The 26,484-nt window shown below is 36.5% G+C and overlaps 1 protein-coding gene across 12 annotated transcripts in view; it reads left to right on the top strand.

The window, feature by feature from the left end:
• Positions 1-26,484, top strand: part of pot (papillote) — a 163,956-nt gene that overhangs the window by 5,116 nt on the left and 132,356 nt on the right. For 11 of the 12 annotated variants that reach the window (XM_067785018.1, XM_067785013.1, XM_067785011.1 and 8 more), the window contains one exon: positions 1,424-1,552. The gene's annotated coding sequence lies outside the window, so the exon portion shown is untranslated. Of the gene's footprint in view, positions 1-831; positions 1,024-1,423; positions 1,553-26,484 lie in introns of those variants that run through there. The other variant, XM_067785016.1, reaches the window with a different exon arrangement.

Below are 26,484 nucleotides of genomic sequence, written 5' to 3'. Positions count from 1 at the left end.
AGCCTGTTACAGATATGAATGTATCATACACATATTTAGCAGGCAAGGCTCTGGCGACCCCAGACGGCCAAGAAGGTTTAACGTGGTCATAATAATCGTTCCCGAGATGGTCGGGATAGTAATCTTATGGTGCTTTGTTACGGGAACGTACCGGATTTGTATCCGGCAAAGGACCATCAACATTGATAGCACTCCCCAAGACCTTCGGGGAGAGTCTTTATCATTAATACAACAACAACCACAGAGACAAATTACATTCAAAATCAATGCATAGGTCTGAGTTGAAAGAGTTATCTGCTTTAACACCAATATGAATGCACGTGTATTTAAGTTAAAAGCTCAGCACCCAAAAAGCTAGGTGATGAGGAAGTGCAGTTAAAAAAAAAACAAAAAGAAAAAAAAAAATGTACTAGTAACAATAGCTGTATGTAATTTTCGCTAATGTGAATTACAAAAAAATTGTTAAAAATAGTGAAAGACCCGAACCAATTGAACCGTACCGCAGCATACATATTGTACACGTAAACATGTATAGATGTAGGTAGAAATACATATATACGCATGTGTATATACTTTTGTCGATTTAAACTTTTGGCAACTCAAGGCAAACGAGCCAACTTTGCAGGTGATCGCATCTTGTAGAAATTTTTGTGTGCAATCGCATTTGTATGCCGAATGTTAATATTTTGCAATTTGTTTTCGTTTTTTCTTGGGATTTCCGACGAGTTATTCCAGTGAAATTAAAAAATATATATATAATTATTGCAAAATGATAACACAAATATTCATCGAAAGCTAAATAATTTAATATTTCAAAAAGTGTATAAACAGCAGGAGCAGTAACTGAATTATCTAAGCTGCTTAGTAACTTAAAATATCTAGTTTCAATTTTATAAAAAAAAAGTGAAAAACTCAAGCGAATGTGCTTACAAATACAGCGCCAAATAAATAACAAACACAGCAACAAATGCTGCATTTGAACGAGAATACAAAAAGCGAACGCCGTTCTCAATAAAACAATAAGTAAACAAAAAAACACTAACGATAAAAAGCCAAAAATTTGCTGCTGGTCATACACACAAACATACGTACATACATACAAACTGTAATAACGAAAATGGCCAACAAGTTTTGGCTTTAACTTGTTGCTGCTGTTGTCCAACCAGGTTGTTTGGCCTCTTGCTGTCGTTTATTATTTTTTGTACTTTTGCGTTTTTACACATTTTGCATGTATGTAGTTGTGGTTGCGATTGTGATTTGGTCCTTGTGCTTTTACCCCATTTTCGGTCAATTCTGTGTGGATATTGACTTTATATTTGCGGTCACTCGCTGTACGATTTTTTCGTCTGCTTTAAATTTATTTTATTTTGTGTTTCTAACTTTTTTTCTCATTTTTTGGTTTTAAAAAAACTTTGTTTCGTAGATTTTGAAGTGAAAGCTAAAGCGAGTGTTGAGTACGAAAAATCAGCACAAACAAAAAAGTCACTAAACTATACAAAAGCAAAATATACAACTGTTGCGAGCTTTAAACTTGGATGCCTGCAAAATTGAGGTAAGTTACACGAACAATTTATTTTTTTCAAAAATTTCAATAATTCTTCCTCAAAACGATGCAATTTTGCTGAAAACAAAGGAGCATGCCTTATTTTTTTATATCGAAATAATTTTCATTATTATAAATATGCGTATGTTAAATTTCAAGGCGAATCTATTCAAAGTGATGGAAAAACGAATTCAACACGACACCTGTAGTGGAATTCACTAACTCTATTAACCACATTTGCCATCGCATTATTTGCGAATCGATAACTATAACGATTTCGTTATTCAGTAACTATTTTGAATCGATATTTGTTTATCGACGATCAGCTGTGTTGTTAAATTAACGGCAAGTAAATTGGCTGCGTTAAAAATTACGAAATTAACATTTCTGCCAATTTTAGTTAAAAAAGAAAACCGGAACTTTAATTGAATACTTTCAAACACGAAAACCTGCTTTATTTATAAATCAAATGGCATTTGAGTACTTGGCGTACGATTTATCACAAGATGATGAATTACTAAGCGCATAGCCAGTGGATAGACACCTTACTAGGGAACTAGATAACCCATTCCATTTGAATGCATGGGAGTTTCGAAATATGTACCGACTAACCCTAGACTTGGCTCATGATATTATTTCTCAACTTGATGGTCAATTAAAGGGTACAAGTATAACTGCGATATCAACAGATAAAAACAAGAAATTAATACCGCATTTACTTACCTTTTGTTAAAATAGATAAAAACTTGCACAATAATAATAAGCAGTTCGTATACGGAATTTATTTTTTTTGGCATTCCTTTTGTGATTTTCGCATTTCTTAGGTTTCGTTAAGCTGTGCTGCCACCTTTCTACTATTACAACGAAATTTAAATGTCAAATATTTCTAGTCGTTAAAACTAAGTTAGTGAACAGTTAGTGTATAAGTTAGTGAATTCCACTACTGGTACTGAATTCGCCTCGGTTAAATTGAGAAAAAAAAGTCTATGTTGAAAAATCACTTAACTTTATGTTGTTCGGAGGAAGTTTTTTGTTTTTGAAGTTAACAATTTTCCACAAGTTATTCTAAATCAGAGTTAATTTAAGATTAATGTCGATTCTTTTTTAATTTTTTTTCACTAACAAAACTGATAAATTTATTGAACAATTAGAAAACGAATGAATAAACCTTTTCTCATAAACTTCAAGTACAACATAGGCTCACATGATCAGAATATATATTATTTAATTTCAACAAGCATAATTGATCATAAGTTGTTTTTACCAACACGCCTCCTCAACTGTGATCAAAATGTTTGAAGTATAACCATTGACTTGATACATAGTTCATGTTTAATTCTTGCAACTGGTTTAGTGAGAACATCAGCCGGCATTTCATGTGTTGAACAATACTCTATTTTAATAACACCATTCTGACAAGCATCGCGAATGAAATGATATTTATAATCAATGTGCTTAGTTCTAGAGTGATGTCCTCCAAGCGTAGCCATTTGTTGTGCACTTTGTGAATCCGAGTAAAGAACAACTGGTTTATCTAATCCATACCCGAGCTCACACAGTAAAAAACATAAATATTGTGCCTCTTTCGCTGCCTCTGATAACGCAACATACTCCGATTCAGCACTGGATGTTGCCACGACACGTTGCTTCTTCGACTCCCAAGACACAACTCCACCTGCGAGAAAAAAAACAAAAACCTGTCTGAGATTTACGATCATTTACGTTTGTTGCCCAATTTGCATCAACATAGCCTAAAAGTTGACGCCCCGTTTTCTTATATGTATGTTAAAACAAAATTTTGCGTATACTTTAAATATCGTATTATTTGTATAGCTGCGTTCCAATGTTGCCTACGTGGATCTTGACTAAACTGCGATAACATATTAACACTGCACGCTATATCAGGTCTGCTGAAAACCGAAAGATGTAAAAGTGATCCAATAATTTCTTGGTATTTAGTTTTATCAATTTTTTCTGCTTCCCCTGGAATTTTCGGATCTTTTTCTAAAACCGTCTTTTCATGCATTGGAATTTTTGCTGGTTTTGCGTTAGCTTGACCGTATTTCCGAATTAAATCTCCAATATACATAGGTTGTGAAATTGACAAACTCCCTTTATCCATTTTAATTCCCAAACCAATACAATTAGAGGGTTGGTTTAAATCGCGTATCTCAAAATTTTCCTTCAGAGTTTCTATAAAACTTTCAGTCTAATAGCATCCTTTACTGCAATGATTAAATCATCAACGTATAAAGCATCTATAAAATTTTTGTTTTTAAGTGTGTATATACATTGATCGTAATTTGATTGTGTTAAACCAATTTTTTTAATTACATCATCTATTCATTTAAACCACTGCCTTCCAGCTTGTTTAAGTCCATAAATAGCCTTTTTAAGCAAACAAACCTTATCTTTCCGTTTTTCATCAACATATCCCTCAGGTTGTTGCATGAGGATCTCTTCGTCCAAATTACCATTCAAAAATGCATTAGACACATCCAACTGTCGTAGCTTAAGATCATGCTCAACTGCTAGTGCATATATAAGACGTATTGAACTTTGTCGTACTACAGGCGCAAATGCATCTGTATAATCTATTCCAAACTTTTGAGAATATCCCTGTGCAACTAACCTTGCCTTTCTCTTATCAACTGTGCCATCAGGTCGTATTTTTGATTTGTATACCCATTTGCAACCAAATGCTTTTCTTCCTTTGGGCAAATCTACTAATTCCCAAGTTTCGTTTTTCATAAGAGAATTAATTTCTGTTTGCATAGCCTTCAGCCACTCATCTGATTTTGGCGAAAAAATAGCATCTTTATAACAATTAGGGTCTTCTTCTTCTGACACTTTCTTTATTGACTCATTACCAAAAGCCCACGTTCGTAAACGTCTCTTTATGGAATTTTCAGGTAATTCATTTCCTGCTTCGAAATTGTCTCTATCATTAACCTTTTCTCTCTCAGAGCTATTTTTCTCAATTCCCATAATATTGTCATTCACATCGCTATCGACTTGATCTGTACTATCAATAAAAACGTCGTCATCTGGGGCTCTATTCAGTAACTATAAGTTTTGAAATGTAAATTTTCCTTTCATACAAATTATATGAAGAAAACGTGTACATTTTAAAACTCACAGTTACTGAATTGGGCCCCTGATTCCAGTTCATTGCTTCTTTGTAAATAATTTTTGGTTTCTGATTTTTTGTTACTTTAAAATTTTTTCTCGAAAATATACTCTTGGAAAAATTCCTTATTTTTCTCGACATAATCTTCATTGATCTCAAAATATCCCTCTAAAAATCTCACAACTCTACTTTTAATGATTTTACGCGTTCCTCTTTTCCATAGACGATAAGCTTTCGATTCTTATGAATAACCATTTAAAGTATATTCTTCACATTTTGGATGCCATTTAGTCCTCCCTGGATTTTTTCTTAATACAAAAGCCTTACTACCAATTTGTCGAAAATGAAGCACACTTGGAACTTTTCCTTCCCATAACTCTTCTGGGGTTTTATCATTATTTAATTTCGTTGGACAACGATTTCGTATATAACTTGCTGTATGTACTAATTCAGCCCATAAAAACTCTGGTAGATTTGCTTCAATCATTAAGCATTTAGCCATTTCCACTAACGTTCTATTCATTCTTTCAGCAACTCCATTCTGCTCTGAAGTATACTCTACTGTTAATTGGCGCCTTATACCATGTGAATTTAAAAAATCTGTAAATTCGCCACTAGTAAGTTCTTTCGAATTATCACTTCGCATGCATTTAATTTTCCTGCTACTACTCAATTCAACTTCCTTCTTAAATATTTGGAAAACGTTTAGATAGTCGTTCTTGTGGTGCAAAAAATATGTAAAAACTTTTCTAGAAAAATCATCTATAAAAGTTACAAGATATTTCTTTCCACTCAACGATTCCGTTTTCGTAGGACCACACATGTCAGTGTGTATTAAATCCAATACTCCATTAGACGACTTGCCATTTTTAGTAATGAAATCATCTCTAATTTGCTTGCCTTTATAACACGTGACACACTCTATTCTCTGATTTTGAAATTTTGGCAAACCTTCAACCATACGTTTTGACTGTAACTGAGTCAAATGACTCGAGTTTAAATGCCCATACCTTTTATGCCACAGAACAAATTCTTGACTATTCGTACCTCTCACTCCATTACACAAATCTGGTTTTGATTTGAAACATTTAACCATAAACAAACCCTGTGACTTTGGAGTTTCTACATGAACTTGGCCATCCTTCATTATAAGCGCTTTATCCTTGGACATAACTATATTGCAGTTATTTTCAGTTGCTTCTGCAGTATATATTAAATTGCATCGCAACCCAGGTACGTATAAAGTTTTGAACAAGCTAATGGTTCTCATTTTTGATTGATAATAACATTCAGCTCAATAGTACCAATACCTTTTGAATCAAGCTCTTTGTCATCTGCTAACCGAACCTCCCGGAAAATTTTTCATCTAAATTGATAAAATCAGATTTTGATCCGCATATATGCGAAGTTGCCCCACTATCCAAACACCACAAAACAGTGTTAGAGCTTTCCATTGTGCCTGTGTTATAGCACTCAGCTGTTGCCACAAAACCCATTGACGTTTCAGCACTGTTTGAAATGTCTTTATTTTTCAGCCTGCAATCTTTTGCCTTGTGTCCTTTCTTCCCACATTTGTAGCAGTTATATGGAAAGCACATACCTTGTTTATTTGTATTACCAACATTTCCGGAAAACCTCTTGCCTTTACATACTTCCTCTCCTTGTTTTGCTTTGTTTCTGACAAATTTGTGAACCTTGAACGCTTCCTCTTCTTCTTGATTGGTCGGTTTGTCTCCAATTTCTAATAACCTCGCACGTAAGACATTTAGTGGCGGAAATTCACTAGCAGTATCAAATGCGGCTCGAACTTCTTTGTATTTGCTTGATAAACTATCCAGCAATATTATGGTAAGAAGATTATCATCGATCTCCACATTTATCTCCGTTAAACATGAAATACACGCATTAAATTCAATCAGATAATCTGTGATTAATTGACCATCACTCATTATTAAATTCATTAACTTACGGTAGGATTCAGCCTTACGCCTTGTGGATTTTCTATCATAGATGTTCTGTAGGTAGACCCATACCTCATTCGCCGTTTTCAGGTTCCTCACCATTCTAATCACATTTGGCTCCAACGCCATGATAATTTCTGCACGAGCATCCAAATTTTTGTCATCATATTCTTGCTGTTCATCTTGCCTTTTCGCCAATTCATACTGCTGTTAATTCTGCTGGTAAAATCAAATCGTCCGGCCTCTGCTCAACTCCATGAACAATACGCAGCAATCTGCTCTTATGTAAAACCGCTTCCATTTGTGTCCTCCATGTATTATAATTTTGTCCATTCAGCAACGGAACACTTGCAATTGACGTACTCATTGCCATTACGATTCGCTTTCCTTTATGATTTCAATAAAGACTCCTGGCAGTAATACAATATTTGGTTATCGCCTTATTCTGGCTGGGCCCATAACCTGATAAATTTATTGAACAATTAGAAAACGAATGAATAAACATTTTCTCATAAACTTCAAGTACAACATAGGCTCACATGATCAGAATATATAATATTTAATTTCAACAAGTATAATTGATCATAAGTTGTTTTTACCAACAAAAACAAAAAATATGTCGAAAGACATTACTTTTGAATTGTTATATTTCATTGAGGAAAAAAACAGACTACCTTGACGTCGACTGATATATTTTGTCAGTGCGGATGGCTCAGTAAATGAGAAACACACATAGCGTTATCTAATGTGATGTCCACACGTCACCTAAATGAGACATAATTTTTTGTAGCAGCATATCAACTTTTCAGAACTGCATTATTATTGCCGAGAATGGAGCCAATTATTAACAATTTTCTTTTTTACTTTTATCGCTGTGAAGCCTGCAGTGACAAGTACAGAAATATGTTGAGAATCTACAAATGCGAAAAACATAGGGCGAAGGAAGCCTCTTGGAAATATGTGTGTACGGACATCGAGTGGTCGAGTGGAATAATAAAGAGAGATAACGGTAAATAGTCACGTAATAGTTAAGAGTCTCTTGAGAAGCCTTTTAGCACACATTTTCCATCGCGAGATGATTCAGGATAGCTAGCAGACAGCACTTACACTGCGATCATTGAGCGGGTAGTGCCGAGTTTGGTGGCCGATTACTATAAAGACTTTCTCTACCTTTAAATCGCCGAGCTCAGATGGAATATTCCCAGCCCAGCTAAGTACAGGGTAATGGAATAGCTTAAAATAATATTCGATGGATCTTGGAGAACTGCTCGTGTAGCTTTCCCACCAAAGGCGAAGAAGATCAAGCATATGTATCCCAAAGACTACTTACACATTAGCTAAATATTATTTTTGCTAAAATAATTTGGGAGGCTGATAGATGCGTGTACAAAGTCCAACATGGATGAAAAACTGTTCTCCAAAATACAACGAGAGTACGCCAAAGGCAAGTCGGTAGACATGGCCCAGCATGAGGTGCTTATAAACATAAAGCAAGTCTTGGAATATATAATAAAAGAAGTGTTGAAATCTTCTTATATATTGCGGGTATTAATAGTTATTCTTAAGTACATCCAGCGCTAAGCAGATGAGTTGGCTGTATGCTTAATTGGAGGAAGTTTACTTTGCAGTGGGGTATATATGAGGCAACGAAATCAGTGGAAAGGAGCACGCCGCATGGCAGGGTGTTTTCACCTCTCTGTTGCGGATATTGGTATTCAACCATTTGTCCAGGCAGTTAAACGATGGATCCGTCAAACTTACGGCGTAGGCAGATGACGTTGAATATATCATAAGTCGAACCCTTGCAAAAAATATCTATGAATCATTTGAAACAGTAAGTTGTCGTGGAAGCTCACCGTGGAGGCGAAAGTGAAAGCGGCATTTTATGCATATAAAAGTATATTGTAGTAACGCACACTGGGTCTATTTGCCTCTCTACTTGCCTCTATCTTTGGATGCTTACAGCGATTGTAAAGAATATCTTATACAATGGAGTCCTTATTTGGAGGAAAGCCACATAAAAATAACCAGCATCAAAAAATGAGGGAACCCTAAAAGCAGCCCTGACACCTGCACTGTAGCCCATTGTGTACTTCCGACCTGTAGACCTAGTGGCAAAGAACATAACCTTAACAACTGCGACGAAGCTCAGTGCATCAGGCCAGCTTGAGCACAGACCATACGGCGTAGTAGTATATTGTCCTCAATTACATGACTTTTTACGTACCTGCAATTCGAGGGGGGTCGTAGAACTAAAATATAAATTGACAGTTCGCGCGAGGGTGTCCAAATGGCAAACGAGGCGATATGCGTGTACAACAATAAATCCAAAGTAATGGAAGGAGTAGGGTGTGTGGTATATCCGCTATAGCTCTGCTGTAGTGCTTTTCAGGCTGAATTAGAAGCCGTAATCAAAGCAGGCACGCCAACTTTTTTTTGAAAGCCAATCAACAACTTATGCAATAATTTCTCAAAACACAAATTCTAAAAGTGTGTTGGAGTACAAGCAACCCCCGGAAAGAATCGGAAGAAGCATACATCTAAATTGGGTTCTGGAACAAATGCAAATTGACAGGATTGAAAAGGCGAACGAACTAACTAGCTAGGTGGGCACCCGTCGAAGTTTGCTCTGTAGACGACTCAATCAGATTTGGCGAGATTAAAAAATGCAAGATTTTCACATGACAGACCATGCAGAAATGGTGTTTTATCAAGGAAAATTGTCAAAGAATTGTCGAAGATTATGTGCAAGTCTTAAAACCTTAGACTTAAGAAATTACTACAAAAATGGAAAATAGGGAGCTGTAGGCTCATAACGGATAAAACTACCATACACTGCCTTATTTAACAACATAGGTCCTCGTTTCTGATATAGCTTTTCAGTTTCATCGTTGAGCAAACTTCTGGTAACACTATAGACTAATTCAACCTATGTGTGTACATTTCCTAGCTGCCGTAACGTTTTTTTCAGAAATGACAAAAATGTAAAAACTATAGAAAATCATTAAAAAAAATTACATGACGTGGCTGAATGCGTTTGTATAACTACAACCATCGTAGGTGTGCGGATTCAAATCCCACTCCCAGGAGAAAAGGCTTTGGTGAGATATACAAGATATAACCGAAGCAGCTATCGCCTTGTCCATCCTGATGTCACGTTGATTAAATTTTTTACAAATTATTAAATGAAATATTTGCCTTTTGTTTGTCAACACAAACAAAATAGTATGCGGTTCGACCTTACGGCAACTCGAAAGGTAGAAAGAACGAAACAAGGAAATGAAAACAACAGGAGTTAATAAAGTATAATATAAAGGTGTATAGTTTTATTGAAGAAAAAGAAACCGCATATATGAAGATATATGCGGGTGAAAAATCGAATTTCAAATTTAGAATATAATTTCTAAGATTTAGTATTACCGAAAGTATTAGTATTACCTTAGATTGAAAATCCTGTTGTGTAACGCTGTCTCAACTGCTGGCGTAAGTAGAAGACTATGCCTTTGCAGTTGAGCGCAGCGTTAACGAACCCTAACTTCGAAAGAGAACCACCGGTAGATTTCCAACCACAGTGCAGCTTTGTGGCGAACAGCTGTGAATGAAGAAACACCAGTAGTTCCCAACTATTGAAGGCGTTTGGCTTCAACATTGCCGCCGGCCTTGCAACACGTAGGGGTTGCAACAAACAACTTAGAAGCTAAGCACTATATAGATTTCCAAACTAAAACTAAAATTCATTAAGTGCATGTAAAGTAATAAATTGTTGAGTTTTCTTTAATATATACAGTGCTTTATTATAAATAAATTTAAGTTTAATGGTTGTGTAAGCTTCATAATCGTTGCCCAGTAGGGGCTGTAATTCAAATGGATCTTATATAACGATATATGTAATGTAAGTTCAATACAATTCAATTTAATCCTTAAAATGATTTAAGAAAAATTACAACATGCGAAACGGTACCCATTAGGGGGTCGCTGTGCCTGAAAAGACACCCGGGCCGGATAGGACCCACGCGAACGCGGAAGATGCGAAACGGTACCCATTAAGGGGTCGCTGTGCCTTAAAGGACACATGGGCCAGAAAGGACCAATCCGAACACGGAATTTTGGGCTGTCGGATAGCCTGGATACTTTACAATTTCGGTTTTAATTATTTTGTGATATATCGAATGGACCGGCGAAATCTACACCTGTATTTTCAAATGGTCTCCCGTCCGTTCTTCCGGGAGAACCGCCATAATTTGACATTGATTTTGTTTCCTGTGTACAACACATGGTTTACAATTATGAGTAATTGTCTTTATAAGATTTTTGGCTTTCGGAATCCAATATTGTTGGCGCAGTAACGAAATACCAATTGATTTCCGCCATGAAGAAAGCCCTTGGGAACAAGTTCTACTAACAACTTTGCAAAATAACACTATAGGGCAAAATAATCGGACGCTTTTCGTCTTCAGACAACATCTGCAGTCGGCCGTTGGCTCGAATTACACCATGAATATCGAGGAATGGGTTTAAGGAGAGAATTTTACTCTTTGACGATATTGCAATTTGTGAGGTGGGTTTTGTCGAAGGCTGAGGTAAGCTCAGCCGTTCCAGGGTCAGGCGAAGGTCCCACTAACCTCTACCAATTAACAACACAATTAGTTGTTGTTTTGTTCCGAACACGCACACACACACGATGCGGCTTTTGCCTTTCGATGCCGGCAGCCTTTGATCCCAGAGAGAGAGAAAGAGAGAGAGAGAGAGAGAGAGCGGTAGAGAGAGACGCCACGGATAATAGCGCAGGAGCGGCGGAAAGATGACAGTACGGGTTGCGGTTTTCAGGAAACGGTGGTGATAATCAAGTATCTTACCCTAGAGAAAGCTTACGGATTGGTTCAGGCGGATTACGGTGGTGCTTCTATTGTATAGGGTATGTATATATTTAGTGTTAGGGTATGTATATATTTAATGTTAGGGCTGTGAATAGGTTATTGTGACGTAGCATTTTGCTACGTTACAAATTTTAGCGGTAAGATTCTTGTGCTCCTCTGGAAAGTGATTCATCTGGGCAAGTGTTATGAGCCGAAATCGAATTTTAGAAATTTCTGCTCCAGAAATAATTAGAGAGGGGTAAGAATGAAACCGTCGGGTATATCGGTTAGTTCGATTTTTGAACCTAAACACATATGCTAAAACCCGCAGTGCACGCGAAAGCGACGAAAATCTTTCTAGGGGATCCTCCTGCTTCAACACCTGTGAAGTGTGTGCCTTTAATCCCCTCGCTTCCAGCGTAATGTCGTCTATATCTACATCCAAGGAAGGCCACTGGTCTACGCATTTGGCTAATCACGAGGGGCCATGTCACCACAACTTATTCGAGCATAAGTCCTGTGGGTAAATTCCTGTGCTACCAAGATCCGCGGAATTATCCTTGGAATCAACGTGACTCCAATGCCTAACGCTGAGAGCATCTTGGATCTTTGCCACTCGATTAGCGACTAAGGTGGTCCAAGAGCAGGGCCTTTTTCTTAACCACGCGATAACGATGGTAGAATCTGTCCAGCAGTATATATTTTCTACTTTGAATGGAAGTTCCTTTAGAAGTGATTGAAGCATATCGACCACCAGAACAGCACCACATAGCTCTAAGCGGGGAAGTGAAATGGGTATGATTGGTGCGACCTTTGTTTTGGCCAGCAAAAGATTGGAAGACGTGATTCCCTGGTTTTCTACTCTTAAATATATCGCCCCCACGTATGCCTTTTACGAGGCATCGCAAAAGGCATGAACTTGGAAAGGTGATTCCGCGGAATAAAATACCCATCGCGAAATTTCGATTTCTTCTACGAATTGGTAATTTTCTAAAAATGCTTTCCATTTGGAAAGAGTTTGGGGAGATAAGGGCTTATCCCAGGGAGTACCGTCAGACCATATTTGCTGCATAACTATTTTTGCTAGCACCACGATTGGTGCTAGCCAACCTGCTGGGTCAAAAAGCTTCGCTATAAGAGACAATGCTTCGCGTTTCGTATACGTGTCCTGCAACGAGGGAACATGAATTTTAAAGAAGAACTGATTTGATTTAGCATTCCATCGAATTCCTAATGCCTTTGTCGTACTTGTTTCGTCTAATTCCAAGAAGTCGCTGTCCAAGAGATGCTCTTGCGGAAGACTCCTCAGAAGGTCTTTCAAATTTGAGGACCATTTCCTCAAGGGCAAGCCAGCGATCTCTAATGATTCGATAAGTTCATCGCACGCTTGTAAAGCTGTGGCTATACCGCGGAATCCAGCGAATGCGCCATCTACGTACATGGAGTTCCAGAGAATTTGAGCTGCCAATGGATGTGAATCCTGACAGTCTTGAGCTAATTAAATAAGTGTTCTAATTGCCAAGTTTGGCGCGCAATATATTCCGAAAGTGACTCTTTTAAGTTGACAGTTTTGTATGCTACCTTGCGCGTCATCCCTAAAAATAATCCTCTGATGAGGTCTGTCCTCAGGTTTGACCAGAATTTGACGATAAATTTTCAGTATGCCGCTACTTAGAACGAACTTGTGCAGCCGCCACCGAATTATAAGAAGAGTTAAATGAAAAAATAAATAATTGGCGGCCGCCGTGGTGTGATGGTAGCGTGCCCCGCCTACCACACCGAGGATCCTGCGTTCACGCCCCAGGCAAAGCAACATAAAAAAATTTAGGAACAATATTATTCAATTAGAAGAAAGTTTTTCTAAGCAAGGCCGCCCCTCGGCAGTGTTTGGCAATCACTCCGAGTGTATTTCTGCTATGAAAAGCTTTCAGTGAAAACTCATGTTGTTGTTTGTTGTTGTAGCTATAAAGGTGCCCCCCAAGGCTTTGGGGAGTGTTATCGATGTGATGGTCCTTTGCCGGATACAAATCCGGTACGCTCCGGTACCACAGCACCATTAATGTGCTAGCCCGGCCATCTCGGGAACGATTTATGTGGCCACATTAAATCTTCATTCCCTCCTTCTCTACCCCCAAGTTCCATGAGGAGCTTGTCGTCGCCAGAGCGTCGTCTGTTAGTGAAACAGGATTCGCCGCGGATAGGTGAGGTTGACAATTGGGTTTGGAGAAGCTATATATTGTGCTGGCAACCTGAAAGGTTGCGCTACACAGCCCCTTGAATCTGGTATTTTAGTCGCCTCTTACGACAGGCATACCAACCGCGGGTATATTCTGATCCCCTAACCCGCTCGGGTAGTGAAAACTCATCTGCCTTGCTGATGCCGTTCAGAATCGGCATAAAAAAAGTAGCTCCCGTCCCGCTAATTTGTAGGATAAATTAAAAGGAGCACGACGCAAATTGGAAGAGGAGCTCGGCCTAAAATCTCTTCCGAGGTTATCGCGCCTTGCATTTTTTTATTTAAGTGGCCCGCAGTCAATTAATTTATTATATATATAGGCAAACGAGAATAAAAATTATTAACTAAATATAAATAAATAATAATTTGAAAATTATTGACAAAAATTTATTTAGTATTACAATATTACATTTTAAATCAATCAATTAATTGAAAAATTTTAAACTCATGGAATTGTAGAAATTAGTGTGCTGCTGGTGTTGTTGTAGCGATCAACACACTCCCAAAACTGGATACTGATGGCCCTTTTTCGGATCTAGATTCGGTACGTTCGGGTACAACCCCGACCACATTGAACCTTCAAGGTACTCCCCGCCCGCACCCCTACTAGCTAGTGTAAGTTGCATACATTTTCAAAAGTCAATATGATTTTATTTCCTGTATAAATTGCACTGAGAACGAAAACGATAATTCGGATTAAAGTGATTGCATTCAAGTTTATAGCAAGGTTCGAATTAATAATTTAACGAAACTAACTGACAAGCACGATCTCACAGTAAAAGCACCGTATCATAAGGCGTCATAGTTTATGATACTAAATACAAAATGCGAACAACAGTAGCTTATATAAGCCCAATATACTTCACGCCTTGCATTTCCGTTTAATGCAACATAAAGAACTCGACAATGAAAAAAGCTCATACGATATGCATATGTACGAGTATATACATATATATGTCACATGTACTACAAACATAAATGTGCATATGTGGCTTAGTTTGTTTGTTATGTTTATATGCACATCTTCTCCTCAAGAAGTGACCACTGAAGCGTGACTTATGTTAGCTAACTGATTTTCGTGTCGTAATTTCAGTCTTGTTGCATGTGCAAGTTGGATAATTATTAAGAATTGTAATTTGTGATAATCACGCAACATAAACAAAACAATCAAAGGCGAAGATGTACATATGTAAGTATGAATGTATTGTATTGGATTAACCCATATATTTTGTGGGCATGCGAGCTACGATAACAAGTAGGTTATGGAGTACATAAGATTATATCATATGGAAAATTACATCTTAATAATAATTTATGTGGGCGCCTTCGCATAATACCGAGAAGGCAAAAAAAAAAAAAAATCGAATAATTTTAAGAAATCTCGCAAAAATATAATCCAAGTAAATTTTCGGTATTATCTGTCATAAAAGAAAATATAGCAAATAAATCTAAAGAATGTTTGAAATACTTCGTTGAAAAACTCAAAATGTTATTAGTAGGAAAGATCAGAAAGAGAGATGGCGCACTCTAATGAATGAATAACAGCAAACTTAATTCAAAACTGTAATATAGCACCAAACATAAAAATTTCTGTCATTTTTGTACACTTAGGCAAAATATGGTAAATTAATTTTTAACATCTATGTAATATTTTGTAAAGAATATATTTGAGATGCCTCAGAAAAGTTATAAATATTATGCTGTGTATGAAAAAAGAGGCACTCTTATATAAAACTAATAATAAATTTATTTCATATCTGTACGACACCATTAAATTGATAATTGGCTGATGTTAACAACAAAAACGACATTAAAATCAACAATGACACGGTGACACCAACATCAATTTGACATCTAAACAGATAAAAGCAGTTCGACGACTTCAGGGCATCGACGTCAAATATTTATAGACATAGTATTTTAGTTACTGTCAACAGTCGTTGCTCAACGAAGGTGTACAGGTTTTTGCGTAAAGAAAATTATGTACATATATAACTACACACATATTTTTACATTAACTTTTCTACATACACAGTTGGACTTTTTTTTTTCTTATATGGAAGAATATCTGAAACACCCTTCATCAATAAAATGCGAATTTTGAGAAACCTTTAACTTGTCCTCAGGTTAGGTTGAACTGGGTGGGTGGTTGGGACAATATATAGACTCAATGAATCCATAGTTTTACCAGATGTTTGCCAAACGACCAAATTGTAAACCCTATCAAAAACCAGACCGACGTTATAAAATAACTCCGTCTTCTTGGCAAATAATAAAAGCTTTTAGGATCTACGCCACTTGCTGCTTCTAGATCCGATAGCTGCGCCACTCCTTAAAGCTGGAGTTTTAGCTAAGCAAACGGAAAACATGGTCGATCATTTCCTCCTCCGACTCGCACTTCTTTCACCTGCACTAACTGTGCCAAAGCATACTTATTGCAATGCGGGATTCTTCACCGAACTAGCTATTTTTCCGTGCTCGCGGGTAACCAACTTTTTCCTCGGCGGCAGTACGAACTGCTTTAGAGATATGCTATAACTGCTCCTGAATTCCGCCGCGTTGAATTATGCACTCAGAGAGCAGGTGTGAGAGTCGAGTTGCGTAATTATTTGCAGTCTGTTGCAATTGAAGCCTTTAGACGTTTAGCATTCCATGGGGTTTTTTTTTGTTCCTTGCTTTTGTTCCTTGCGATGGTACATCTTCGAACTGTATGTACTTCTAAAACACCGGCACGCCGTCCGTCCAGAGCTCTGACTTCGGTGCTGTTGGTACATAAGTGACGAGCAAGTAGCACCACTTCGGAGGTAGTCCTAAAAGCTTTAGTACGAATCTGTCACTTTGCGCGGCTGTCTATCTTTTTTTCTGCAATATTAACATACGTTATTTACTTCTTTGCAAAATAACCCAACGCGTCGTTAAACATTTTTCATAGAATAAGTAGAATAAAAGAAATAATAAACTTACATATATACAAGGTAAAAGGCTTCTAAATAAGTAAATTATTCGTGGGCGTCAAGTCTATAGTTGGTTACCAGATTATACAATTGACAACCAGTTTGATGACTTAACGTTTGCGTAGCACGTTTACGTTGCCAAGTTCGTTTCTTAAGTCTTTTGAATTTATTCGCTTTTTTGCATTTTTTCTTTTGCGCTAACAGCCAACACAAGGTTCTTTAATAACAACCCACATATGTCTGATTTTTATATATAACTAATGAATATATATAGGCAAACCCACATACAATAGTCATATACATACATACTTACATACATATGAGCGTAAAGGTACATGTGTTTGTGCGACACATCGGTTTATCTTTTGCATAATAAATTTTTCAATGTTGCTATTGTTAAACCACCGTAAATAAATATCTGTGCATAAATGCGATTTAAAAGGCCACATACTAAGAAAAATACAAAAGCTGTGGAATATATGCTATAACTACACGGATATAAGGGCATACAAGTACATATTTACCTACATTACATCGCGTTCTTCATTTATAGCCGTGTAATAGAGTTCTGCTGCTTCTTTTGTGGTCTGACATGAATTGCATTTATTGAATTTCGTTTGTTACAGCAAAAGAATGTGATTTTTTTTTTTTGCTGCTGTTCAATTATTCAATGACTTTATTGGCTTGACTTCTACGCATTCGATATTTACGGCATGTAAACATAAAACGAATGCATGTAAAAGCGTTGTTGTAGTTATTGTATGTTAATTTTATTAAAAACTCAGTTGTTAAGTGCAAATAGCAAGAATTTACATTTATGTTCTTTTGAGTGCTTGAATATAGAAAATTTGATTTGTATGCTTGGGGTGTATATTTTTAATTTTCTTTTCCCCAAGGAATTTTTCGATAAACAAGTTAAAAATAAATTTTTATATTTTCATTTAATAACTAAATAAAGGACATGACATTTGGCGAGAATACGTTATGAAGTACTGATGGAAAACCCATTATAATTTCGGAAGTATTTGCTTATTATACTATTCAAAATCCATGGATTCAAAAACAGGCTAAGATAATGTAAACTGCTGCTCGAATTAAAAAATTGACAATGGAAATTTTTTTGTTAAAATCTTATAAATTTTAATAAGATTTTACAAATTTTTATTCAAGATTCAGTGTAATATTTAACAGAAACTATATCAATTAAAAAAGGAGTGAGCACCAAGTACCACCAAGTGAAATTCGATCTGTCAAAAAACCGCTGCACGTCTGCAAACTAATTTTTTAAATTAACTAATGCACGCCTTGGGGTTACAGTTTAGCCACAACGGAAGCAATTTGAGAAGAGTTTCGTTCACTTCTTGTCGGTAACAACCGATACTAATAAGATTTGTTTTATTATCGGTTTATTATTGATAGCGAGTTACTATTGCCGAGTTTTAAGTTGGTTATCAATAGTTATCGATTTGTTATCAGCTTTTCGTCGATTGAATACTGACGTTTTATCGGTATTTGTTTCATAACAAACCGATGAATAGTCGTTAACAAACTTTTAACTTTTCTGAAACAAATCGATACATTTTTGATAGTAAAATCGATATTTTTTCCATAAGAAATAGATAAGACACCGATAAATAAAGGTTAAATTCCGATAACAAATATAGCGGTTTTCAGAAAGAAATCGACATGCTTTTGATTACATAGCGAAAACTTATCAGTAAATTGTTGATAAATGTATGATAACATATCGATAAAATCTGTGTAACACCACGAAAGAAAATTGATAACAGCCCGATAAAAAATGCATAAGATTTTGATAACATATCATTAACTTTTCGCTAATAAATAGATAGTTTTCCGATAACAAATCCATAATTCGTCGATTAAAAAAAATGTTGTTTAATTTTATTTACCTAATTTAAACTCATCTGCCTCGCAGATGCCGTTAGGAGTCGGCATAAAACATGTAGGTATCGTCCGGCCAAATTGGAAGAGAAGCTCGGCCAAAAATCTCTTCGGAGGTTATCGCGCCTTACATTTATTTATTTTATATTGTTATATTTTATTTAATTAATTTTTTAATTTCATTTTACTTTATTTTATATTATTTTATATTTAAATTTATTCTGATCAGTTTATTTTAATTTATTAATTATACTCAGTTGAGAAGAGCTGACAGAGTATATTAATTTTGTTCGCATAACGGTAATCCTTAACGGCATAAACTAATCGAGATAGATATAGACTTCTATATATCAAAATGATCTGGGGGAAAAAAGAAATTCATTTAGCCATGTCCGTCCGTCTGTTCGTTCGTCCGTTAACACTATAACTTGAGCAAATTTTGAGGTATCTTGATGAAATCTGGTATGTAGGTTCCTGGGTACTCATATCAGATTGCTATTTAACCTTCATGAACCCGGGATATAAAACTTACGTACACGGTCGGAAGTCTACATTTGTAGCAAGCATGTAACTTCATGTAAAACCACGATAATGTTTAGAAAAAAAGACTTGTATGGTGATTATTTGACATGTACGTGTGTACTAACGTTTTTATTTAAAAATATTGAATTTTAAGTAAAAAAATATTGAATTTTAAGTAAAAAAATGTATTAGTTTTCAGGAACTGAACAGCATTTTGCCAAAGTATATGTTTCGGCATGAGCATCGCACACTGCTTTTTTACACCAAATACAGATTTTGCGGGTGCTTTTACGATTTCCCATTTCACAGTCTTGACAACGTAAAGGATATGCTGATTGTTTATCGCTGGAAATATCAGGTAAAATTTATAAATCCCCTTAGAAGTGGCAGCAAAGGATCCATCTAGTACCACTTCAATAGCTTTATGTTTTTAGATGTGTCCTACCACCCGCGGAACTTTAGAGCGTTGTTCAATTGCTGGCATAAAAACCTGCTTGGCCAAGCTCCGCAAGAACTTTCGTCGCGCGTCTGTAAAACGGGCATATGGATTATTTTCCGAGTAAATGATGAATGATGCAAGTACACTTATATCCGGCATGTTATAAAACATCGCCAAGGACCAGCGCAAAGTTTTGCGTTTCGTTGAATATGTAGAAAGCAGTTTATCCATTGCGTCGACGCCTCCTTTGTTTGCATTGTTGTAATCAAGGAAATATCGTGGCTTGTTTATCTTTTCAACTGAAATTGAATCTGTCAAAGGTGAACTGGCAAGTATTATGACTGCTCTGCCTCTGTTTGGGACGTAAGATACCAAAGAAAACTTTCCATTGAGAAACCCGAAAATGGTAGAGTCTTCTGCTCGATTGCGGTCAGCTTTCACTTCATTTGGTACAAAAGTCTTATTTTGACCAACTTGTACCAAGACCTTTGGACATTAAATACTTGCCCAAGTTTAGCGATGTGAAATTATTGTCACAAATTATAATCCTTCCGGTGTTCTTCCAATGGCATACTAACCTTTGCACAACGCCTTCTCTTACGTTGGTTGCTCGACTAGCATTTGAGTTCTTTCCCGTATATATCTCACTTTTGAGTGGATAGAACGATTTAGTATCGCACGCAAACCAAACCTTTATCCCATACTTGGCAGGCTTAGAGGTTATGTACTGGGGAAACCTAGGTCTGCCGCGATAAGCAAACAGTTGATCATCCGCAGTTATTTCTCCAGACGTTTGGTAATATTTGCGCAGATTTGCGTTCGTTTGCATCCACAATGCAAATATTGGAGCAGCCTTATCGCTGTCTAGTTTAGTCTAACAAAAAATCATATTGCGACAAGCTGAAGTCATAAATAAAATGAGATTTTGCATACATTTTATATGATGACTACAAATGTAGACTACCGGCTGCAATATGATGTTTTTCTCAAGTAGGGTCTGGGGGTCAGGCAAATAATAGTTCGATTGATATTATGCTCTAATCGACTTAGAATTGAAAATTAGGAAGCTACTGAAAACCTCGGGCATTGTTTTTTCGGAACTTTTTGTTTTATTTGACTTTTTTTTGCAAATTGCTACAAATGTAGACTACCGGGCACATGAAGGTTAAAATGAGCGATATCGGACTATAACCACGCCCACTTTTTCGATATCGAAAATTTTGAAAAACCGAAAAGGTGCGATAATTCATTGCCAAAGACGGATAAAGCGATGGAAATGTGGTAGGCGAGTTGAAATTATGACGCAGAATAGAAAATTAATAAAATTTTTGACAATGGGCGTGGCACCGCCCACTTTTAAAAGAAGGTAATTTAAACGTTTTCCAAGCTGTAATTTGGCAGTCGTTGAAGATATCATGATGAAATTTGGCAGGAACGTTACTCCTATTACTATATATATGCTTAATAAAAATTAGAAAAATCGGAGAACGACCACGCCCACTTTAAAAAAAAATTTTTTTTAAAGTCATATTTTAACAAAAAATTTAATATTTTACGGTATATAAGTAAATTATGTCAGCATTCAACTCCAGTAATCATATGGTGCAACAAAATACAAAAATAAAAGAAATTTTTCTGTGAAAAGGGCGAAATCGCTTGAAGCCACGCCCAGTTTTTATACACAGTCGACCGTCTGTCCTTCCGCTCGGACGTTAACACGATAAATTGCGCAAAAAACGATATATCTTCACTAAACTCAGTTTACGTACTTATTTGAACTCACTTTGTATTGGTATAAAAAATTACCCGAAATCCGACTATGACCACACCCAGTTTTTCGATATCGAAAATTACGAAAAATGAAAAAAATGTAATAATTCTATGCCAAATACAAAAAAAAAAGGATGAAACATGGTAATTGGATTGGTTTATTGAAGCAAAATATAACTTTAGAAAAAAAATTTGTAAAATGGGTGTGACACCTACCACATTAAGTAGTAGAAAATGAAAAAGTTTTGCAGGGCGAAATCGAAAGCCCTTGGAATCTTGGCAGGAATACTGTCCGTGGTATACATATATAAATAAATTAGTGGTACCCGACAGATGACGTTCTGGGTCACCCTGGTCCACATTTTGGTGGATATCTCGAAAACGCCTTCACATATACAACTACCACCACTCCATTTTAAAACCCTCATTAATAGCTTTAATGTGATACCCATATCGTACAAACACATTATGGAGTCATCCTGGTCCACCTTTATGGCGATATCTCGAAAAGGCGTTCACCTATAGAACTAAGGCCCACGTACTTTTAAAATACTCATTTACATCTTTAATTTGATACGCATACCGTACAAACAAATTCTAGAGTCACCCCTGGTCCACTTTTATGGCGATATCTCGAAAAGGCGTTCACCTATAGAACTAAGGCCCACGTACTTTTAAAATACTCATTTACATCTTTAATTTGATACGCATACCGTACAAACAAATTCTAGAGTCACCCCTGGTCCACTTTTATGGCGATATCTCGAAAAGGCGTTCACCTATAGAACTAAGGCCCACGTACTTTTAAAATACTCATTTACATCTTTAATTTGATACGCATACCGTACAAACAAATTCTAGAGTCACCCCTGGTCCACCTTTATGGCGATATATGGAAAAGTCGTCCACCTATAGAACTAAGCCCACACCCTTTTAAAAAAAATTAACACCTTTCATTTATACCCATATCGTACAAACAAATTCTAGAGTCATCCCTGGTCCACCTTTATGACGATATCCCTAAATGGCGTCCACCTATAGAACTATGGCCCACTCCCTCTTAAAATACTCTTTAATACCTTCCATTTGATACACATGTAATACAAACACATCCCAGGGTTACCCTAAGTTCATTTTCCTACATGGTGATTTTCCCCTATTTTGTCTCCGTAGCTCTCAGGTGAGCATGTTATGTTCGGTTACATCCGAACTTAGCCTTCCTTACTTGTTAAAATTTTAGGTTTTTCCTATTTATTGTTTAAATCCACTTGGGAAATGAAATTCCATTAATATAAAGCTTTTTTTGCAAAGATATAGCTTATTTCATTCGTCCACGACCCTTTTCAAAATCTTTTATACAAAAGTGGGCGTGGTCCTTAACCGATTTCGTTAATTTTTCTTCAAAGCAGTTATAGTAAGGGAAACCTCTCTGTCGAATTTTGTTGCGACAGGTTTAACGATTTTTTATTTATGATTAATAATATTTGTAAAATTGATTTTATCACATGTGGGAGGTGCCACGCCCATTTTAAAAAATTTAAATTTTTATCGAGAGTCTCAATATCAGTCCACACGTCAAATTTCAACATTCTAGGTGTATTATTTACTAAATAATCAGGTTTTTTGTGTTTTTCAAAATGTTATATATATAAAAAGTGGACATGGTTATCAAGCGATTTCGCTCATTTTCAATACATATCTATTATGGGTCCAGATAAGCTCGTGTACCAAACTTGGTGAAGATATCTCAATATTTACTCAAGTTATGATGTTAGCGGGCAGACGGACGGACGGAAACGTCTCAATCAAATCATTCGATACTGATGATTTTGATATATGGAAGTCTATATCTATCTCGATTCCTTTATACCTGTACAACCAACCGTTATCCGATCAAAGTTATAATACCCTGCGTACAAGTACAGCTGGGTATAATAAAGCAGCATTCATATAGCCAATACTAACTATTTATTAATCTAAGTGCATGCATTAATCATAAATACCTTCATACAAATTCCGCATTCGTAATGCCGATCCTTAACGTTGCTTAAATACATCGTAGACGTCCGCCTAAATAAAAAAGCCTTAAAAAATTTGCATAAAGTGTCAGCAAAATTTGCATAATTATAACTAAGCCTGCTAGCGTTGAATATAATAATTTATGCAAAACTAGGAGAGACATGGCAGCATAATAATATATATAACACACACACATACACGCACGTATTTACAGGACTACACAAATTGCACCTGTTGCGGTTGTAATGGCAAACTGTTTTCATTAAACTAAAATTCGAAGAAGATTTCAAGCTTTTACTATAACGACAATCATTTACACAAATATACATATTCTGTGAAGTCATATTCAATTAGGCGTCTAAGTAGCAAACAAATGCTGGCGCGCTTCTACGTTTGGTCAAGTGTTCGCTAGGACTCGAGTGGGTTGCTATGTTTGTCAGTCGATAAGTGGTCGCTGGTTGTTGTTGTGCACTAAGCATACATTTCCACTATCAATTATGATGTTGGTGCTGTCCAATTTGTAGGGTGTTAGCTTATTTGAGAAAACTTACAAACATACTTTTGTATGAGATTCAAGACTTATGTAGATCCTTTTGGCATTAATCATATATTCACTACTATGTGCTCAGTTGTGCATCTCATTTCTGATTTAGCTTGTTTATGAGCAAAGAACTGCATGGGTAATGGACGAGTAAGCATCTACAAATATTCGCAACACGTATACGCGCGGTAGAACATTCAATGCCAACACGTCATACATTATGTGGCGAATCAACTAGGCAAATCTGCCTTCTTATAGCAGTGGCGGTGGTGGTGGTGGCCTTGTTGATGATTTTGAATAAGGTACGGTTTGTGGCTAGTCTATTTAGCTGCACTGATATATAAACTAACAAGAAGTGAAGTGTCCGTGCATTTTACCAATCAAACGCAATGTCTGTATGAGTATGAATCACGACAGCTTATATCATAATAGTACGACTGCGTGTAAATTGTCTGGAACAGATTCGTGTTATATAAGAAACGAATAGGGTGAGAGCGAGGGCTAATGCGAAGGCGAGAGAAAGATATTGAGGGAGACAAGCAGATAGAGAGCGAAGGAGAAATACAAAGTGAGTGGGAGATGGAAAGGGAGATCAGATGAAGTGCAAGATATAGAGAAACAGGGTTGAGAAAGAGGAAGAGGACGAGGACGAGGGGGGAGAGAGAAGGTTTGAATCGCACTTGGAACCGGAAGAGTAAGGTGAAAAAGAATATGAAGTCAAATATAAGGATGACAAGATAGAATCCATTGCTTTTGACACAGACTTCAGACCAATAAGCTTCACATCCTTTATGCTTCAAGTTCTTGAGAGGCTTATATATACATATATGTATATGAGGTCAATAGTAACAATCTCTTAAAGGCGCAGCATGTTTACATGAAGAGCAGGTCAACAGAAGCCGCGCTCAATGAGCTAATTGGTAGTGTAGAAAAATCGCTACACAACAAACGTACCTGCCTTACTAGACAACGAGGCTGCATTCAATAATATAGAAACCAGTGATATTGTCAAAACCTTGACAGTTGACAGGGCCGAAGTAGACTGTTACATATGCGGTTGGACACAATCAATGCTGGATAACAAAACTACATAGGAAATAGGGACTTGGTGACAACGATTTGAAACGTGGGAAGAGGAGCAAGGTTGTTTCTTCCAACTACTGTGGGTTGTAGCAATAAACGGGATACTAATCGAGTTTGATAAAAAAGGTGGAAAGGTAGCAGCATATACGGACGACAACGGCAAGTGAAATTGTAAAGGGTGCGCTTAACAGGCTGCGTACATCCTTCAAGGCCCACGATTACTGGGAGTAGGCACTGCGCAATGCAGCAAACTCAGCGAACATAACTTTCGCATGGGTACCAGGTCACAGCAATGAACAGTGAATGAACTTGCTAAGATCGGTACTTCGTTAGTCATCATTGAGTAAGTCGCGGTACATCGACCGCTTACATCAATAAAAGGTGACATTTTTATTTTTCCTAAAAAAATAGCTATTCAAAATTGGTACTTCACGGACTCATGTAGGATAACCAAAAGAATATGGCCGGACTTCAACCAAAATAAAAAAAACAGCGGATATACAAAAAAAAATATTTAAGATGACAAGCAAAATTACATGACCCTGCCTTAACGAAGAGAGCATATGAATTCCCTTCAACGACATATGCAGGAGTTGCAATCAAGAAGGTTGTAAGGACACGATCACCTATTTCCTTTGCGAATATCCAGCATTCGCAAATATCAGATACCGAGCTCTAGGCGGCTTCGTGCTGTACGATCTAAGACAGACATCAATTTGTCCTATAAATGACATCAAAAGCGTGCTTTGCACACAGAGTATATTAACTTTGATTGGATAACGGTTAGATGTACAGATATAAAGGAATCGTGATAGAAATAGACTTGCATATATCAAAATCATCAGTGTCGAAAAAAATTTAGATTGAGCAATGCCTGTTCGTCCGTTAACACGACAACTTGAGTAAATATTGAGATATCTTAACCAAATTTGGTACACGAGCTTACCTGGACCCGGAATAGATTGGTATTGAAAATGAGCGAAATCGAACTATAACCGCGCCCACTTTTTAAATATATAACATTTTGGAAAACACAAAATTATTTAGTAAATAATACAACTAGAATGTGGAAATTTGACATGTGGACTGATATCGAGACTCTTGATACAAATTTGAAAAAAAAAAAAAATTTTAAAATGGGCGTGAGCGCACCTGTGTTAAAATCGATTTTATAAATCTTATTAATCATAAATCAAAAATTGTTAAACCTATCCTAACAAAATTCGGCAGAGATGTTGCCTTTACTATAAGGAATGCTTTGAAAAAACATTTACGAAATCGGTAAAGGACCACGCCCACTTTTATATAAAAGATTTTTAAAAGGGTCGTGTACGAATAAAATAAGCTATATCTTTGAAAAAAAAAAACTTTATATCCATGGTATTTCATTTCCCAAGTGGATTTATAAAAATAAATAGGAAAAACTTCAAATTTTAAAAAATGGGTGTGGCAACGCCCCTTTTATGTCTAAGCAATTTTCTATGTTTCGGGAGCCATAACTCGAAGAAAAATTAACGGATCGTAA

This window comes from Eurosta solidaginis, chromosome 4 (genome assembly GCF_040869045.1).
Source record: "Eurosta solidaginis isolate ZX-2024a chromosome 4, ASM4086904v1, whole genome shotgun sequence".
Classification (NCBI taxonomy): domain Eukaryota; kingdom Metazoa; phylum Arthropoda; class Insecta; order Diptera; family Tephritidae; genus Eurosta; species Eurosta solidaginis.
The sequence above is the reverse complement of the archived record's forward strand: the minus strand, read 5'-3'. Positions and strand labels throughout refer to the sequence as shown.